This window comes from Schistocerca cancellata, chromosome 1 (assembly GCF_023864275.1).
Source record: "Schistocerca cancellata isolate TAMUIC-IGC-003103 chromosome 1, iqSchCanc2.1, whole genome shotgun sequence".
Lineage (NCBI taxonomy): Eukaryota > Metazoa > Arthropoda > Insecta > Orthoptera > Acrididae > Schistocerca > Schistocerca cancellata.
In genome coordinates this window covers 498296746-498311218 of record NC_064626.1, presented here as the reverse complement: position 1 = coordinate 498311218, position 14473 = coordinate 498296746, and positions in this window count along the sequence as shown.

Below are 14473 nucleotides of genomic sequence, written 5' to 3'. Positions count from 1 at the left end.
GCGCGCCGGAGATCATCGCCATCTGTGTGTTGTGTGTGTGCCTCGATTTGTGTTTAGTGTTCTGTCACCGTCATGCCTCTACTGTTCACGTGTGCCATCGCCGTCATCCGTGTTCTGTGCGCCGTGTCCCCAAGTGTTACTGTTTTTTCGCGTCCAGTGTGAACGGCTTCTTGTTTATTGTTTTTTGTATCGCCTTTTTTTTTGCCCGCCGTTTTTACTGTATAGTCTGTATCACCTATGTGTCATGTTATTGTTCCACTTAAGGCTGAAGAGCAGCGTAATATGCTGCTGCCAGCCCGCCTGTATCAGGTGCTTAAAATTACAATAAAGGAAAAAAAAAAGTTTTAGGAGCAGAAAATGGTTAGTTAATAACAGACGAGAAGACCATATGAAAAAAGATCCAGTTTACCTATATAATAATATTAGGTTTTGTTCGCTACATTTCGATTAAAACCAGTTCATGAACGCAGACAATAATAAACTCGTGTGGAATGCAGTACCCATACTGTTTGGCATCTCAAACTGCCACAAAGATTCGACAATCCATCTAAAGCTGTAAAACAGTCCTATGACATGGAAGCAGCCAATTCAGCTCTCCATGTTATCAGTGCCAGGTTCGCGTGAATCGTCAACACAGACCTGCTTTAACGATGAAGTTTTTAGATTAAGAGAAGTTATTCGTGTCTTACGAAAGAGTAATGTTTGGTATGTATTTCATTCACTTCTGATGTTAGTTACTTAATTTTTCTTGCTTCCTTTGTGTGATGACATTATTTTGTTAGCACCTTGTTCACTGACAGAGTGTTTGAAAATTATTCAAATATTTGGTTTTGTGTGAAATGTGATGTAATCAGCTCATTATAATGTTTTCTACATATTTCACCCACTATTTGGCAGTTGCTTGTCCGACTTAGAATAATATAAAGATGAAGGTTGTAAATGACAAACAGTAGGCCTACAGAACAATAAATGAGTTGTCGATCGCTTTTTCATGGAGAGGTACATGTTTGTGCTTCTTACGTGTGAATCTGTGTGTTTATATTCCTTTGATATCCATGAGGTAAGCTGCAATTCTATCCAACGTCACAAGTGTTTCTTTACCAATGTGTTGTAGCTTGCCACTCGATTCATGGTTTTTGTCCACACTTGCGCTTATTTTAGAATCATTTTTAGAAACATATATGCCTTCTGATACTACAGAAACCCTTGGAGGCAAGAAAATAACTCAAATATTTCGTACATTACATGGGAAATGGATGCAAAACAAACATTGTGCTTACGACGCGTCTGATGTTCACCTTACTCGCCGCTTGGAGCGCTAATGTCTCTCCAGCTGTCAAACGGTAACGACTTTTACAGCAGTGAGTGTCGCGACTGTTATGTTAGACTGTGTCAATACTATAGCTCACCAGTGGAGACTTCGCTCAGGGCGAAAATCTCTTGTGTGCAATTAACCTGTCATACGTCTTTTGAGATGAATGTATCTTTGGAATGTGGCCTGACTAGTTAGTTCTTTGTGTTTAGATATTGGTAGTGTATTGTGTATGTACTCAGCAGTATCGCCACAGTCTGACATAACAGTCGCGACACTTCGCCTCGATTTTGTTGCCTAATGCGCCTCCAGCGCGCCAAGCACCCACTAAGTTTAAGCTCTTGAGTTCGGCGCGATCGTGGAAGCGAAAGTGAATAGTAATCGTTTATATTGGTTTGTACAATAGTTTTTACAAATGGGAGCGTAGCGTAGCGCAATAAATTGCAGCAACAACAAGATAAATATACCACATATCTTTTCTTAGGTTTCCTAAGGACATTGGGAGATATATACCATCATGTTACTAAACTGCATCGTCAGGATGTATGAATTAGCTTACATACCAACTACGGTAATGCATACAGCCACTCTTTTGGTCAATTGCCAAAACAGTGGATGTATGCAATAGTTTACGTACCATCAAATGGGGATACTTTGACCAAAATTTTCAATTTAAGTGTGATATCGGAACACACACAAACAGTTTCCTGAAACTGAATATTGTAGTTTGGGGGCTAGCCACCTAGCTAATGATTAATTTACCTAACTTTATCTAAAACGATGTACATCAAGCAAAATATTTTTTTTGTCACTGGTCAAAGTTACCCTATGGTTGGGGTTACTTTGACCACTTCCACAAACTTAATGAAAAATACTTACCTGGGCAAAATATCCCCAGCTGGAATGTAAATTGACCAACTCCATGATATGTAAATGTATATTTATATTTCAAGAAACATTTTAAGTAACTGTAATGAAGCTGCAGTACATTTATCATCAGTTGTACACCATTTAAGCTAAAAATATTATACAAGCTAATTGAATTACATTTGAACCTAGTGCAATGTGAGGTAGCAGTAACCTCCTTAAACCACTCAATTTATAGAAAAGCCTTCAAATTCTTTTTCTGAGAAACGAACACCACACTTCAAAATATCTGGTTTGCTGAGCACAAAAGCCATTTGCTCAAGTGGTATTAAGCTTTCGTCCAACCCTTCTGGCCATACGAAATTATTTTTCTGTTTTCTTAGAAACTTACCAAGAAATTCTGAGCCATTTGTCTCTTTGATTTCACCCACAAAGTATTTGTGTGTATTGTGTGTTGTCAGTACACAAACAATCACAAAGTCATTGGTTTTTACACTTTGTTGAGTCATTTCTGATTTCCCCAGACCTTCAGCAGTCTCTCCAGCCATTTTTTCTACATTATCTTCAGCCATGAAAAAGAAATAAAATAAAATAACCTAGATGATTCCAAACAGCAATAACAAGAACCAAGATAAAGCAGAAATAAGCTAATAAGTGATTACACAATCATACATTATTTTACCTGTATTTAATAAATGAATATCTGGATCATTGTCCTCACTGGAAGAGGAGTCTGGGTCATCTACAAGGTCTTCCATACACAAACTCTTTCCTGCTATGACATTTACTCTGGAACACTGTCAGCGAGGTTCAGCATTCTCTCCACGTCTCATCAATTTCAAAAGATTGATCAATGCACTGGACACTGTAGGCATAATTTCATCCAAGCCAGAGTTTTTCTGACCAGGTATATGGCTCAGTACCTGCTCTGGATTAAAAGGCCAGATTCAACATTTTCTGAATCCTGAAATAAGATTCTGACTTACAGCTTCATTTTCAGGTGCATCTTTGATCTTATCATTGACAAAATATGTGACCTCTTTTTTTGAGCCACTTTTCCAGTTGTCCAAAATCTGTCTCCAGTATTTTTTTAAGGGGCCATAAAATGCCACATCCAGTGGTTGACACGTGTGTGGTGTTTTTTGGGGTGCACAAAAATGCAATGTTATTGCTTACAGCTGCCTGTATGATTTCAGAAGTGAAGTGCAAAGATAGATTGTCTCCAATAAGCACAACTTTGCCCCCAAGGTTTTTGGCATGTGGAAGAAATAATTTCATAAACCAGTCAGTAAAAATATTGGCATCAAACCAACCAGAATGACTTTGATTGTACCTTGTTTTGCTGGGACCCCCTTCCACCCAGGTTTGCCATAAATGTTCAGACTTCTAAACTACATATGGAGGTAGAACCTCTCCAGCAGCAGAGCCACAAAACAGCAAAGAAATACTGGTTTTGCTACTGTCCTTCACCTGTTCTGCATATTTCACCCCTCACTTGAAAATGCACTTCTTCACACTCGGATCATCACACAGGTTCGTTTCATCAAAATTAAAAATTCTGTCTGGAGGTACATCAGTAACTTCATTTTCGTCTTGAAGTGACTTCCAGATTAATGAAATAGTTCTTTATTACATCTGCTGTAATTCCTGTTTATTCATGCCTGATATTCTCTCAGTTCCTAAATGTAAGATCATTTTTATGTCTGTTAAGAAATGAATGTACCCAATCAATTCCTGGAAAATCATTCCTGCCAAATAATTTAACTGGTCTTCCCTGCATATGTATATAAGACCTAGCGAGATGTCGTAAATCGAGGCTGTCAAAAGGGAAACCCCATTCACTAACAACAACAGCATGATGCACCAAAGCTATCTCCTCTAAATAAGAAAATACAGTGGGCTTGTCAAACTGTTTTTCATGCCTGTTGTGAAACCTATTACTTAATGTTCCTTTTGCTATACTGTATTTCTTAGCAGCTGCAGTGATTGACAATGTACCTTTTTTTAACCTCATTTAAAGCTGACTCGATATTTTCTGGAATAGCACTGTTGTATCTTCTTGCTTAAGGGAGTCTTTTATGAATTCTTGTCACTTTCTCTTGTTTTAGGCCTACCTACAACATAAGAGCAAAAAAAAAACCTGTAAAACGGAAGAAAAGCCATTAAAATTGCTATTTTTGTGTAGTGGGGATACTTTAACCACTAGCCAAAGTAACTCCACATAACTTAACAAACATGCAGTTCTCAACAAAATGTTTATTTTTAAGTTTATGAGAAATTCTTGCGCAAGATATTATATAGACATTGTCAATAGATATGTTAGTACTTACTACAATACACAAAGACTGCAAATCACTACTGATATTCTTGATATAGGTAAATTTAGACAGACCACAAAAATCGCGAAATGTAACGTTCAATATGCCTGCCATTTATGACTGCACACGTATGTTCTTTGGTGATGGGATTTGTGCTGCCATATAGCGACGATGTGGAGAACTACGACGAGAAGATTGCGCTCAGCTACGTTAAGTAATATCTGTGAAAGAGATGCTCAAAGTTATTCGTGATTTTTGGACGAAGTAATACCTGCAGTCAAAGTATCCCCACTTGACGGTACCAACTAAAGCATACATCCACTCTTTTGCCAATTAAGCTATAACTAGAACTTTAGACATAATGTTATAAACGACACACAGTGCATCAGATCGTTTATACATATATCAACTGTGAACTACGAACACATGATGTATAGTATTTTACAACAGTTATTCATTCACAATTGTGAATATTATATACCAAACGTTTCGCCAAATGTTAATATGTAACAACAGTTTTACAGTAAGAAAATAAAAAATAACCCACTGAAGATAGTACAAAAAGTGCTGAAACATGTCTGGGTAAAACAAAACTGGAAAGGTGTCTTGCATAAGGCGGAATTCCAAGTCCTGTAGCCTTCCTCGTATTTTGTGAAGTAGTATTGGAATATATAGTTAATTGTTGTGAATATTCTGTTTCACGTGTCCATTGTTCTGTTAGTGGATACCAGAGTTGCCATCAGCATCGATTCGTATGAGGTCTGGGACATTGATAGATATGGAAACCGACAGAAAAATGGAGGAAAGCCGAGAGTGAGTGAGGAAACGCCAGACACGTCTTTGGGGAGTACACTAGGCACCGTCAGGCCAGTTGAGGAAAGTTAGAGGGTGAGCGAGGAGACACAAGGCATGTCCTTAAACAAAGTCAGAGTCCACTGGATGGAATTTTCTAGATATTAGAAAACTGCACATCACAGTTAGCAGCCATGATGGCAGAGAATAAAACATGATTTGAAAGACTGGAAGCCGAGCTAAAACTTCGTAATCAGAATGCTGATGGACGGATTTCTGAAGTTAGCCTTGAACTGTGGACTGAAATCAAAAAGATACGGATGGAGGTCACTGACAGCCTGGACAAGGCGAGACAAGCATATGAACCGAAGGTTGACTACCTAGAAACGCGGGTAAACACAAAGATGACTGACATCTCTGCATGCATAGCTTAGGAATGTAGATCACCCAATAAAACACAAACAAGAGTGTCAGCCCTCGAGCAAGAAATGTCTGCAATACGACAAAGTAATGTTCATGTAAGGCACGTCACACCAACGAATTTGCAGGCCACATTTCTGATGTAGGGGGTGGACATACCACTAGAACGTGCAATACCCACCCGAAGGCATACCTAAAGAATTTAGATGTGTATCTTCGTGTGAAAGGACTGGCAGAATATATAGCTTCACTCGCTGCATGGCAGACGCTCGACACAGAGGATACTGCCTGGTTTGACGTACGGTTTGCGAGAACGGTAGTTACAAGGATTTCGGCACTAAGTTTCTGGCAACATTCTGGAACCCGGCTGCAACAGTCAAGCGCAAAGGTGAGCATATATTAGGAAAAGTTTGAGCCACGGACACACCAATCATGACATCATATGCTGCTCATTTTGTCTCTCTGGAAGGCTACTTAGACGACAAAATGACAGATGAGGAAATGTACCGTGACATGCTCACATTTACCTGTACGCGTACAACGTGCACTCGTCGGAGCACTGTCGAGAGAACAGTTCCTCGATTTTTAAGATCCTTACGACACTGGAAAGCAGGAGAAATACAGAACGACATACGTTGGCGCAGTGAGGACAGAAAGTAGGTCGCCACAAGGGTTTGTGCAGCGCAATGACAGGCAGAAATGGCACAATAAGGGACGAGAATGAGGGAACAGGCGAGAGCGAGATAGACACCCTGCTTCACACCAGGAAGAGCAGGGCAGGAACGAAGTGCCAGACCACAGACGCCAAGTGAACTGCGTGCGAGCGTCGTGCAGTGATAGAGAGAGCGAGGGAGTAATGGAGATTCACCGCCACAGGCAGAGGTGCGTCAGATCACATGCTGAATGACTTAAGACAATGAGATATCGTAGGGAATGCATCAGTAGGTAAGGAAATCGCATACACAATGTGCAGTACTGGCAATCGTAAGTGCAAGCTGATACTGAATAGTACTGTGATGATCCAGAGTTGCAGGAAAAAGCGGACATTCGGTGTCCCCTCATTGAGATAACCGTGGAAGGAATTAAGACCGGAGCATGTCTGACTCCTGGGTCGGAAGTGACAGCATTTTCGACGTCTTTTCACTCAAAACTGGAGGAAAGTCGCAGTAAATTAGCTGAAATACCTATAAAAGGAATGTCATCAATTCCCGCTTTTGGGACGAAAAGGAAGAGTGCAGAAAAACAGATGTTGATGTCGCTTGGCAAAGGAAGAGACGGCTTCCAGAAGAATGCAGTTTTCATCTGTGGGTTGTCGCTACGTTTTACAAACGATAGTGTTATACTCTCAAGTAGAGAAGTGAACATGGATTGGACCACTAAAACCATGGTCAGTTTTTTCGGAGATCAGGTCGCATGGGGTGCAGAGAGCAATTCGGGCAAAATTAATTTAGTTACATGTAAGGAGTACAAGGAAATTTTCATAGATGAGCCACAGGAGCTAAAAGGTGATTTATTAGGGGGAATACGGTTTCCACATGAAGTTAGTTTGCTATCTGTGATGATACTTCCAAACGCACAGACGACGAAAGAGAATCTGACGAACATGATGCGACTGGTCATTGGTTAGAGACCGTGGCACATGTACTTTTAGGACTTAGAGGGCCGCAGGCCGTTAAGGAATAAGCTCCCATGACACCCCACGCCGCTCATGCGAGTGCAGAAGACATGCTCCAAAAGAAACATAGTAGTATGCAGAGAGCGACCATAGTCAAATGCCGAGACAGCAAGCGCGCCGAGACAATGGCAAATGTTGTAGTGAAGATCCACAGCATCCGAGAAACTCATGTGGAATGGGGAATGCGAAGGAAATTGCCGAGTGGCTGAGAAGCACAGTGAGGTGCGCCACGAAAGTACGAGTACAGTATACACCCACTCTTCGGTAGTAGAAAATAGTGTTGTTCCGTCCTCAGTCGGAAAAACGCAAAAGTCAGACGATTTTAGGTGGAACAAAGGTGTTTCCACGCTTCGACGTGTCGAGATAATCTGATCACATCTCACTCAGAAACAAGGGACACGGTAGATTACGCCGTGTCTACATCCAATCAGACAGAAGTGGGTGTGGAGTATGTGAAGACTGGTCCGATTGGAATATTTAGAAAGAGTATACAAGATGACCCAGAGTTGAGCCGGAAGCAGAGACAGGTCGTGGAGAGAACATGTCGAGATGCACCACCGTATACAGAGAAACACTACTAGTGCTTTGCAGTCGGCGGTGAAGATATTTTACCTCTGAAAATTAATGGATGAAAAGTGGACTGAAGCATGCTAGGATTATCGTGTATGTTAGAATTTAAGGGTAGGCTGAAATCACTCGATTGTACAAAGTTAGGTACACACATGACCTTTTTAAACTGTTGTTGACATTCCAGTCAGTTTGTGACCCTCACACAGCCGACACTATTAAACTTATGAAATAAGATTATTTTGCATGTTAGAAGTTATGGTCGCTCGAATATGCAAATTTGGGTGCATGCAAGATCTTTTTTTTTTTTTTTTTTTGACATTCGAGTCCATTGAGTCGGCTCGCATAGCTGACACTATGTGACGTAGTAAATAAGAAAGAGGCCCACTGAAGATCAAAAATGTGTACATCATACATAATGATTGTAGGTTCTGTGGCAGAAGAGAAGTTACTGATCTTACTTTTGTATGTGTTAAAACTACAAAACTCACTGAGATGGAATATTGTGCACTGTTGGTAAAAACGTTAAGGTGTTAGTCATCCAATCCTATCTGGTTTGGCCATGGCTGCCCAATAACGTAGGTCATCAGAAACTTACTGTTTCATGTGACCAAGTATTTGAACCGACAATCTACACTCCTGGAAATTAAAATAAGAACACCGTGAATTCATTGTCCCAGGAAGGGGAAACTTTATTGACACATTCCTGGGGTCAGATACATCACATGATCACACTGACAGAACCACAGGCACATAGACACAGGCAACAGAGCATGCACAATGTCGGCACTAGTACAGTGTATATCCACCTTTCGCAGCAATGCAGGCTGCTATTCTCCCATGGAGACGATCGTAGAGATGCTGGATGTAGTCCTGTGGAACGGCTTGCCATGCCATTTCCACCTGGCGCCTCAGTTGGACCAGCGTTCGTGCTGGACGTGCAGACCGCGTGAGACAACGCTTCATCCAGTCCCAAACATGCTCAATGGGGGACAGATCCGGAGATCTTGCTGGCCAGGGTAGTTGACTTACACCTCCTAGAGCACGTTGGGTGGCACGGGATACATGCGGACGTGCATTGTCCTGTTGGAACAGCAAGTTCCCTTGCCGGTCTAGGAATGGTAGAACGATGGGTTCGATGACGGTTTGGATGTACCGTGCACTATTCAGTGTCCCCTCGACGATCACCAGTGGTGTACGGCCAGTGTAGGAGATTGCTCCCCACACCATGATGCCGGGTGTTGGCCCTGCGTGCCTCGGTCGTATGCAGTCCTGATTGTGGCGCTCACCTGCACGGCGCCAAACACGCATACGACCATCATTGGCACCAAGGCAGAAGCGACTCTCATCGCTGAAGACGACACGTCTCCATTCGTCCCTCCATTCACGCCTGTCGCGACACCACTGGAGGCGGGCTGCACGACGTTGGGGCGTGAGCGGAAGACGGCCTAACGGTGTGCGGGACCGTAGCCCAGCTTCATGGAGACGGTTGCGAATGGTCCTCGCCGATACCCCAGGAGCAACAGTGTCCCTAATTTGCTGGGAAGTGGCGGTGCGGTCCCCTACGGCACTGCGTAGGATCCTACGGTCTTGGCGTGCATCCGTGCGTCGCTGCGGTCCGGTCCCAGGTCGACGGGCACGTGCACCTTCCGCCGACCACTGGCGACAACATCGATGTACTGTGGAGACCTCACGCCCCACGTGTTGAGCAATTCGGCGGTACGTCCACCCGGCCTCCCGCATGCCCACTATACGCCCTCGCTCAAAGTCTGTCAACTGCACATACGGTTCACGTCCACGCTGTCGCGGCATGCTACCAGTGTTAAAGACTGCGATGGAGCTCCGTATGCCACGGCAAACTGGCTGACACTGACGGCGGCGGTGCACAAATGCTGCGCAGCTAGCGCCATTCGACGGCCAACACCGCGGTTCCTGGTGTGTCCGCTGTGCCGTGCGTGTGATCATTGCTTGTACAGCCCTCTCGCAGTGTCCGGAGCAAGTATGGTGGGTCTGACACACCGGTGTCAATGTGTTCTTTTTTCCATTTCCAGGAGTGTATTTTATATCCTTTTCACAAAGCTCTTCGGTGAACGTTACTACTGTGTAAAGTTAGTGTCTTGTGTGTTTTCCACGTAGGCACTTGTGACATAGAACACGTTGATATTCGTTATTGCAGTGCATCGTTAATTTTTGTTTCATATTTCTTAACCCAATGCGTCTTGAATATGAAGAATTTTTTTCATTTGTGACACATATCTCCATAATGAACGGTACTACTGAGTATGGTTTATATTTATTTTCAAATGTCTTTGTTCCACGCTGATTTGCATATATCTCATGTATATCTGTGATGATATCGGTACATTAAATTTGTTTTGTGTTCCTCATGTCCTGTTTACTTGTTTTCGTCACTGTCTATTCGTGAATGTCTTGTATCTGTTTATCAAAGGCAACCATTTGTGTAAATAGTCGAGTGACTTGATACGCTAGGGCACAACTGAAAATGTAATATCCCTACAAAACCCCACATTAGTGAGTTAAGCGTTAGTGTTACTATTAGGGAGCGAAATTTTTGTTTTCCTTTTCGAAGAGGATGTGTGACAGGTCAGGTAAACACAGATAGGGCACTTTGTCTGACTCTCAACCTTCCTTACCAAAAGATCAAAAGTAATGACAAAGAGCTGTGTGATATCCCAGTTGGCGATCACTTTCGCCAACTCACAGCACCAGCAGCCCAGGACGAGGAGAAAAATGGACCCCACGAGAGGAACACCCAATACACAGACACTACAGTCATTCTGCAAACACTCATGGGGTAGGAGGGAGGATGCTTAAGACTGGACACTTTGCAAAGTGTCTGGTGGACAGTAAGAAACATGCCGAAAACTGATGGGCCCGTTTAACCACTGGGACAGGGCATAGACACAAAAGCGCCAAGAAATCACACAGGGAGATGTCTGAGACTGAAGAACTACACAAGAAGTCAGCCTGCTGTAATATCCACGCATATGTTTATTCAGAAAATACGACACCATTGTGTGTGGCATCTGAGTGAACATCCTCGTGATATTAATAAGAAAGGACTTCATTGTTACTAAAATAATAAGTAATTATTGTCATTGACATAATTTAATATTCTGTGAAAACCTGTATCTCAGACGATGCCTATGGAAAAGGATAATGAAAATCTCCATCTTTTGTTATCTATGATTTTTCTAGAATAATCCTCCTTCTTGTTCGAACTGTTGTACTGATCGGACGTGATTGATGTCTTGTAGCACGGAGGTCTGTAAAAATTTTATTATGTTGTTAAATAATATTTGAAAAATAGAATTTCTGTGTCATGGAAATCAATTCGTGTGTTTGAAATTTTATTTTTATACGAGGTGCATTCGAGTTCTAAGGCCTCCGATTTTTTTTCTAATTAACTACTCACCCGAAATCGATGAAACTGGGGTTACTTCTCGACGTAATCACCCTGCAGACGTACACACCGCTGACGCCATGATTCCATGGCAGCGGCGAAGGCTTCTTTAGGAGTCTGTTTTGACCACTGGAAAATCGCTGAGGCAATAGCAGCACGGCTGGTGAATGTGCGGCCACGGAGAGTGTCTTTCATTGTTGGAAAAAGCCAAAAGTCACTAGGAGCCAGGTGAGGTGAGTAGGGAGCATGAGGAATCACTTCAAAGTTGTTATCACGAAGAAACTGTTGCGTAACGTTAGCTCGATGTGCGGGTGCGTTGTCTTGGTGAAACAGCACACGCGCAGCCCTTCCCGGATGTTTTTGTTGCAGTGCAGGAAGGAATTTGTTCTTAAAAACATTTTCGTAGGATGTACCTGTTACTGTAGTGCCCTTTGGAATGCAATGGGTAAGGATTACGCCCTCGCTGTCCCAGAACATGGACACCATCATTTTTTCAGCACTGTCGGTTACCCGAAATTTTTTTGGTGGCGGTGAATCTGTGTGCTTCCATTGAGCTGACTGGCGCTTTGTTTCTGGATTGAAAAATGGCATCCACGTCTCATCCAGTGTCACAACCGACGAAAAGAAAGTCCCATTCATGCTGTCGTTGCGCGTCAACATTGCTTGGCAACATGCCACATGGGTAGCCATGTGGTCGTCCGTCAGCATTCGTGGCACCCACCTGGATGACACTTTTCGCATTTACAGGTCGTCATGCAGGATTGTGTGCACAGAACCCACAGAAATGCTAACTCTGGGGGCGATCTGTTCAACAGTCATTCGGCGATCCCCAAAACAATTCTCTCCACTTTCTCGATCATGTTGTCAGACCGGCTTATGCGAGCCAGAGGTTGTTTCGGTTTGTTGTCACACAATGTTCTGCCTTCACTAAACTGTCGCACCCACGAACGCACTTTCGACACATCCATAACTCCACCACCACAAGTCTCCTTCAACTGTCGATGAATTTCAATTGGTTTCACACCACGCAAATTCAGAAAACGAATGATTGCACGCTGTTCAAGTAGGGAAAACGTCGCCATTTTAAGTATTTAAAACAGTTCTCATTCTCGCCACTGGCAGTAAAATTCCATCTGCCGTACGGTGCTGCCATCTCTGGGACGTATTGACAATGAACGCGGCCTCATTTTAAAACAATGCGCATGTTTCTATCTCTTTCGAGTCCGGAGAAAAAAAATCGGAGGCCTTTGAACTTGAATGCACCTCATATGATTCTCGTCGTATATAAATGTTAAGTTTTTTTGTTCAGCTACAATGGAGCACAGGCATTAGCGGCTATTGATCTACAGCGCGGTTATTTGGTAAAATGCTGAAAAATAAGTGTTTAACACTGAAAATTACATTTAAATGTTAATGGATATTGTTGTTGTTGTTGTGGTCTTCAGTCCTGAGACTGGTTTGATGCAGCTCACCATGCTACTCTATCCTGCACAAGCCTCTTCATCTCCCAGTACCTACTGCAGCCTACATCCTTCTGAATCAGCTTAGTGTATTCATCTCTTGGTCTCCCTCTTCGATATTTACCCTCCATGCTGCCCTCCAGTACTAAATTGGTGATCCCTTGATGCCTCAGAACATGTTCTACCAACCGATCCCTTCTTCTAGTCAAGTTGTGCCACAAACTCCTCTTCTCCCCAATTTTATTCAGTACCTCCTCATTAGTTATGTGATCTACCCATCTAATCCTCAGCATTCTTCTGCAGAACCACATTTCGAAAGTTTCTATTCTCTTCTTGTCTAAACTATTTATCGTCCATGTTTCACTTCCATATATGGCTACACTCCATACAAATACTTTCAGATACGACTTCCTGACTCTTAAATCAATACTCGATGTTAACAAATTTCTCTTCTTCAGAAACGCTTTCCTTGCCATTGCCAGTCTACATTTTATATCGTCTCTACTTCGACCATCATCAGTTATTTTGCTCCCCAAATGGCAAAACTCCTTTACTACTTTAAGTGCCTCATTTCCTAATCTAATTCCCGCTGCATCACCCGACTTAATTCGACTACATTCCATTATCCTCGTTTTGCTTTTGTTGATGTTCATCTCACACCCACCTTTCAAGACACTGTCCATTCTGTTCAACTGCTCTTCCAAGTCCTTTGCTGTCTCTGACAGAATTACAATGTCATCGGCGAACCTCAAAGCCCGCATCTCGTGGTCGTGCGGTAGCGTTCTCGCTTCCCACGCCCGGGTTCCCGGGTTCGATTACCGGCGGGGTCAGGGATTTTCTCTGCCTCGTGATGGCTGGGTGTTGTGTGCTGTCCTTAGGTTAGTTAGGTTTAAGTAGTTCTAAGTCCTAGGAGACTGATGACCATAGATGTTAGGTCCCATAGTGCTCAGAGCCATTTGAACCATTTTTGAACCTCAAAGTTTTTATTTCTTCTCCATGGATTTTAATACCTACTTCAAACGTTTCTTTCGTTTCCTTTACTGCTTGCTCAATATACAGATTGAATAACATCGGGGAGAGGCTACAACCCTGTCTCACTTCCTTCCCAACCACTGCTTCCCTTTCGTACCCCTCGACTCTTATAACTGCCTTCTGCTTTCTGTACAAATTGTCAATAGCCTTTCGCTCCCTGTATTTTACCCCTGCCACCTTCAGAATTTGAAAGAGAGTATTCCAGTCAACATCGTCAAAACCTTTCTCTAAGTCTACAAATGCTAGAAACGTAGGATTGCCTTTCCTTAATCTTTCTTCGAAGATAAGTCATAGGGTCAGTATTGCCTCACGTGTTCCAACACTTCTACTGAATCCAAACTGATCTTCCCTGAAGTCGGCGTCTACCAGTCTTTCCATTCGTCTGTAGAGAATTCGCGTTAGTATTTTGCAGCTGTGGCTTAATAAACTGATAGTTCGGTAATTTTCACACCTGTCAACACCTGCTTTCTTTGGGATTGGAATTATTATATTCTTCTTGAAGTCTGAGGGAATTTCGCCTGTCTCATATATCTTGCTCACCAGATGGTAGAGTTTCGTCAGGACTGGCTCTCCCAAGGCTGGCAGTAGTTCTAATGGAATGTTGTC